This window comes from Peromyscus eremicus, chromosome 1 (assembly GCF_949786415.1).
Source record: "Peromyscus eremicus chromosome 1, PerEre_H2_v1, whole genome shotgun sequence".
NCBI lineage: Eukaryota > Metazoa > Chordata > Mammalia > Rodentia > Cricetidae > Peromyscus > Peromyscus eremicus.
The window spans coordinates 174093529-174099574 of record NC_081416.1 but is presented as its reverse complement, the minus strand read 5'-3'; positions in this window follow the sequence as shown (position 1 = coordinate 174099574).

Genomic DNA, 6046 nt, shown 5'->3' with positions numbered 1-6046 from the left:
TCTAGAAGGTTCATTTTGCCCTCAGTGCCAGCCAATCCGGGCAGGACCCTCGAAGAGGAGACCGAGGGTCCCAGAGGACCAATGCTACAAGCCAGCAAATGCTGCCACATCTCTGCCTGTTGGGGGGCGGGGGTGGGGGGGGAGGGTGGGGGGTTCTGGGTGGGCATTTTTAACTTTGTGGGCCGCACATCTGTTGGTAGGCCACCTGCATTTTCTTACTGTTGATGTTTCCTGCCCAAAAAGACATCCTTGGGGAATGGGGAGTGCTCCCCACTCCTCGTGACCCTACAGCCCTCATAATCTCCTGCTTCCCCTAAGTTATTATTATTATTATTTTTATTTTTGCATTTCCTCGTCCAGTTGTGCATCGTACCCATTACCCACTGCCCTTCTCACCCTCTGACACATCAGCGCCACCCGCTGTCCCTTCTCTGTGATTTCTGTAAAAATTGCCATAAAACTTTGAAATTCTGCCTGAACGATCCTCCCGTGGGAAGTTGGGGTGCAAGAGGAGAGGGTTGATAACAGCTCCGACATCTAGGCAATAGGAGAAAGGCTAGGTAGCCTGTGCTTCAGAGTGTGGCCGGACAGCAGGAGGCCAGGATGTGCTAGCCGCGCTCAGGGGTGATCACAGCGTCCACTAGCCACGCCCCCACCCATCGGCCAAGAGCCTAGCCCTGACTGCCACGCCCCCTCGCCAGCGCTGAGCTTCTGTTGGCCACACCCCACTCACCTGCCACGCACTTTTCCTCTTCATAGGGTATTGTGGGAACACAAAAGAGGAGGACCCTAATTTTCCTGAGCCAGAAGGAGCTGAAGTTGATGGAGTTTCCTAAATAAAACAGGCCACTTTCTCAGAATCATGGAACAGGAGGGATGTGTGTTTGCATGTGCCTGTGCACAAGCGGGGGGGGGGGGGGGGGGGGGTGTTTCCAAGGAATGAGCACAGGCACGGTTAAGGTGTATGGACCTGTGAGGCAGTAGCTTTTTCAGGCTGCAACAAGGGATGAACAGGAACGGAAGACGTGCTTCCTGCGTTGGGTGAGAAGCAAAACCTCAGAGGACCGTTTATAAGAGCCTCTAACAACCACACTGGAGAGGCGTAATATTTAAAAGCAAACGGATGCTTTGCAAGAGATTTGAAAGGAGCAGGCCAGCAATTAATGTCCGCTGATTTATCTATTTTTATGTGTATGAGTACCTGAGTGTATGTTTGTACATCACGGGCATACAGTGCCTGCCGAGGCCAGAAGGGGACTTTGTTTGTTTGTTTTTTTGTTTTTTTTGTTTTTCGAGACAGGGTTTCTCTGTGTAGCTTTGCGCCTTTCCTGGAACTCACTTGGTAGCCCAGGCTGGCCTCGAACTCACAGAGATCCGCCTGGCTCTGCCTCCCAAGTGCTGGGATTAAAGGCGTGCGCCACCACCGCCAGAAGGGGACTTTGAATCCCGGGAACTGGATTTACAGGCAGTTGTGAGCCACAATAATATGGATGCTGGGAACTGAACCCCGGTCTTCTGCAAAAGCAGCCAGTGCTCATAAACTCCAAGCTGACTCTCTAGCCCCTGATTCATATTTTCTTTTCTTTTCTTTTTTTTCCTTTGAGACAGGGTTTCTCTATGTTGTTTTTGTAGCTTGGCCTGGAACTCACTCTGTAGACCAGGCTGGCCTGGAACTCACAGAGATCCACCTGCCTCTGCCTCCCGAGTGCTGGGATTAAAGGCGTGTGCCACCACCGCCCAGCCTGATTCATATTTTCAAGCATTCCTCGTGGCTTCCTCTGATCCCAGCGGCTGGAAACCAAGGACTCAGGCAGGAGAAACCGGGTGGAGGCTGGGCTGGGGGGTGAGAAATGGGTAACCAAGATGGCGAATCAGGGCAGTGAGAAGGCACAGGAAGACCTGGAAAAGAAGGCTGGAAAGAGGTGACAGTTGAAACGGAGGGGAATTTAGGGAAGGGACCTTGGAGTGACCAGGTTAGGGACAAGGAAAGTGCAGTGCCACAGGACTGGGTCAGCAGAGGCTGCAGCGACCTGACCCGCAGCTGAGCTGGGTGTAGCATAGGTGATGCACACGGGGTCTCCAGCCCCAGAGTAACAGGGTGGAGAGCTAGCACACCGACCTTAGCCTCAGGGACCCACAGTCTCCGGCTGCCACTGGCACAGCCCAACGGGAAGCCAGAGATCAACGCTGATGCCAGTCAGTCTAGGGTACAGAGGGCAGATCTAGGGACACAGGGTGTGTCAAATGCAGAAGAAACAGGAGGGAGAGAGATCCAGGACCCTGTGGCCCCCCAAGGAGAGGGAACTGACTGCCTGGAAGATTTGGGACTCGTCAGCAAGCCAAGGCTGGCATGAGCTGCCCAGGGAATAATAGAAATAATGCCTTGTATCCCCGACATTTAAAGAGTGCATGAAGGATGAGAGATGAAGGCAGAGGAGACACCAGAGGGGTAGAGGGAAACCCAGGTGACGAGAGAGCTTCCAAGATGTGGTCATGCTCATCAGGAAAAGTCTGGTTGGAAGGGTTTGAAGCAGGACTCAGGGACACTTCGGCATCAGAATTTCGACCATTAGCACACACCTGCAATCCCAGCACACTCTGAAGGCAGAAGCAGGACTGAGTTCCAGGCCTGCCTGGAGACCTTATCTCAGAATCTTTTTTTTTTTTTTTCCGAGATAGGGTTTCTCTGTGTAGCTTTACACCTTTCCTGGAACTCGCTTTGGAGACCAAGATGGCCTCGAACTCACAGAGATCCACCTGCCTCTGCCTCCCAAGTGCTGGGATTAAAGGCGTGCGCCACCACCTCTGGCAAGAATCTCCTTTAAGAAAGCATTTGAGCTTTGACCTTGCTGGAAGAAGCTCGGTGAGGTCTGAGTCGGGGTAGAAAGCATGGCGGTGGACTCGGCCTAATCTGGAGTGAGTAGAGCTGGGAAACTGAGTCAAGATGCACAGACCACACTTTAGAAAATCTGGAGAGGGAACCGGGCAGTGGAAGGTGGCTGAGGTTGGAGCGCCCTGAACCAGGACCTGTATCAGGATGTCCCCCAACACACACACACCGCACAGTCTCCTTAAATCCACCAGCAGCCATTCCCCAGAAGAGGAAACTGAGGCTGAGAGAGATGCAGCAGGTTACGCAAGGTCTCATGATGGAATGATGGGAATGAGACCTGCGGTGCAGAGTGACAAGAACAGTTCCATGTTAGCAAGAATGAATGAGCACAGTGGGAATGTTCCAGAGGGACATGGTGAGTGAGGTCCATCCAGGCTCCGAGAAGGGAGTGAGGACTGACAGGCTTGCTTGGGTCCAAAGGAAAGAGCTTTGAGGGGAGCTCAATGATAGAGCCCCTGCCTAGAATCCCCCAGTGAGGAGTTGGGGATGTGGCTCAGTGGTAGAGACCCTGCCTAGAATCTCCAATTGAGGGGCTGGGGGGTGTGGTTCAGCAGTAGAGAACCTGCCTAGAATCCCCCAGTGAGGGGCTGGGGGTGTGGCTCAGTGGTAGAGCCCCTGCCTAGAATCCCCCAGTGAGGGGCTGTGGTGTGGCTCAGTGGTAGAGCCCCTGCCTAGAATCCCCCAGTGAGGGGCTGTGGTGTGGCTCAGTGGTAGAGCCCCTGCCTAGAATCCCCCAGTGAGGGGTTGGGGGTGTGGCTCAGTGGTAGAGCCCCTGCCTAGAATCCCCCAGTGAGGGGCTGGGAGGTGTGGCTCAGTGGTAGAGCCCTTGCCTAGAATCCCCCAGTGAGGGGCTGGGGGTGTGGTTCAGTGGTAGAGGCCCTGCCTAGAATCCCCCAGTGAGGGGTTAGGGTGTTGCTCAAAGGCAGAACACTTGTCTAGTATGCAGCAAGTTCCATCCCTAGCACTCCAAAGCACAGCCGATCGTCAATACCCTTTGTCATTGCTGTCAAGTTTCCTCTTACGCTGATGTTTCCTCTTCTTACCATCCATACAGATGGATCCAATCAGGGACCTCTTCTGCAAGGTGCACATTTGGAACTCAGGACCTCAGTGGGATCTGAGTCACGTGCCAGACACATCAGAGGTTGGGAGAGTGAATCTTACGAGTTCTCTCTGGAAAGAACGCTCCCCTCAGGCATCCTGAGTGTATGTAAAAAGGCAGCTGGACACAGGACAACAAGTAGTTATGTGCTTTCATTCCAGATGAGACACATGTCTGGAGAGACTCAGTCAGGATCGGAAACCTTCTAAAAGTCTGTTCCCCACAAGCTTTCCAGTTTAAAGCAACACAGACTCTCTTCAAAGTCTGATTAAATCAGGATGTCAGCTGGATTGCGCTCTCAAGGGACGTGGGGGAAGAATCTGTTTCTAAGATTCCAGAAGCTTCCATTTCCACCTCCCCTGACTCCAGCCCCTTCCACGTCATGGCATTTGTCAGTACCGGCAGTCGCCTTGTGACACTCTCTTAATTAAAAGGTCCCTGGTGATGGCGTTTATGGTCCACTTGGATAGTTAATGTTTCTTCCTTATCCCCCAAATTTTAATTGGACACATCTACAGATTCTTTTGGGGTCACATTTGGAAACAGTCTCAGGTTATGAGGACTGTAGAGTGGACATCTGGGGGCTATTATTCAGCCTGGCACTGTCTTAGTGCAATGCATCTAAGGGCCCTCTCTCTCACCACACTCCTGCAGAGCTCAGCCAGGCTGTTTCCTGGGACTGAAACATGCACTCGTGAAGGAAGCAGGGTGGCTCATGAGACTCACATGAGGGGCTGGAGAGAAGGCTCAGCCGTTAAGAGCGTGCAGTGCTCTTACAGAGAACCCAAGTTTGGTTCCCAGTGCCTATCTATGTCAGAAGGCTCACAACCACCTGTAATTCCAGTTCTAGGGGACCTACTGCCCTCTTCTGGCATCCACAGGTACCTGCACTCAGATGCACATAACCACACACGGACACATACACACAATTTAAAATACAATATATTTTTTTTTTAAAATTAGGGTCTGGAGGGATGGCTGTGTGGTTAAGAGCACTTGCTCTTGAAGAGGATTTCCCAGAACCCACGTGGTGGCTCACAACAATCCATAATTCCTGTTCCAGGTGATCTAGTGCCCTCTTCTGACCTCCCTGGACACTAAGCTCACACATGGTGCACATACATATAGGCAAAACACTCATAAAATTAAAATAAATTTTTTTTGTTTTGTTTTTCAAGACAGGGTCTCACTGTGGTAGCCCCGACTGTCCTGAAAATCACTCTGTAGCCCAGGCTGGCTTGAACTCACAGAGATCCACCTGCCTTTGCCTCCTGAGTGCTGGGATTAAAGATGTGTGCCACCACCACCTGGGTAATAATTTTTTTTTAAAGAAGGACTCGTGAGACACAAGAATCAGAAAGCTCACAAGGCCGGCGCCTCCCCTACTTGGCGTACAAGCAGTGAACAGTTGCTGGGGCGAGATGGGGCTCTTCAAGTGGGGCTGCCTGCTTGTTGCACAGGGAACTCGAGGGATGCAGTTTTTGTGAGCTAATACCCAGTCTGGGGTGCGCTGTTTGGAGAAGCAGCTGTGTGAGAGTTATCCACACTCCTGGAAGTAACCCTAAACTTATTGGTTTACCAAGCTGCACGTAGATGAACTCCTTTCTTGGGGCTGGCGGTGCCCTCTGTCTGTGGAGAATAGAAATAGTCTGCCCTGGAAAAGTCCTAAAACAAAGCACCCAAGAGGGCTGAGAGGGAGTTAGGGTGTCTGCCATGTCTGGTCAGCATGCATAGCCTCAGACTGGCCTACCTGGGCCTCCCGCTGTGCTGGCCTTAAAATGGTGGGCCACCACACCCAGCTCACAGCGTTCAGTGTGCTTCTCCTCTACCCAGACTGCACACTTTTCAAGTCCTTCTACTCCGCTTTCTGCTCCAGATCCCTACGGAAGTCTGTCTAAAAGCAGCCTGGGTGCTCTGCCGGCCTGGAATTCCCTCTGCCCAGTTGCTTTAGTCTATCGCCTTCCTTCCCAGTTTGCTTTCTACTTCTGTGATAAACGCTATGACCAGAATCAGCTTGCCAGGAGGAAAGGGTTTGCTTGGCTTCCACGTCC